Source organism: Salvelinus sp. IW2-2015, unplaced genomic scaffold (genome assembly GCF_002910315.2).
Source record: "Salvelinus sp. IW2-2015 unplaced genomic scaffold, ASM291031v2 Un_scaffold2432, whole genome shotgun sequence".
In the NCBI taxonomy this organism is placed as follows: domain Eukaryota; kingdom Metazoa; phylum Chordata; class Actinopteri; order Salmoniformes; family Salmonidae; genus Salvelinus; species Salvelinus sp. IW2-2015.
The window spans coordinates 83,985-84,422 of NW_019943753.1; positions in this window are offsets into that span (position 1 = coordinate 83,985).

Genomic DNA, 438 nt, shown 5'->3' on the forward strand with positions numbered 1-438 from the left:
ATATTGAAGACTGCCTGGCTTCAGAGAGCATCTGAGGGATGATATTGAAGACTGCCTGGCTTCAGAGAGCATCTGAGGGATGATATTGAAGACTGTCTCTGACATGTGTATGACTGGTTCCCCCGAGCTATTTAGGAGATTCTGGTGAAATCCACGGTGAGATGTCTCACTCGTAATATCAGAGAACCAGGGTTACGCAGGTAACCTTACGTTAGGGAACTCTATCTTGTGTGTACTGCGTCTATATAATGCACCAGAGCTTCTCCATTCTGTGTTTTTATTACAATCAGTGTTTCTATAATTTATTGATGATGATGTTCATTGTCTATTTATTTTTTTACATTTTATTTATGTTGCTGTCTGTAGATTTTAAATATTGAATTGGATGCAGAGTATATCACGATTTGGAAATGAATGTCAATTATTTTGAATGCATTT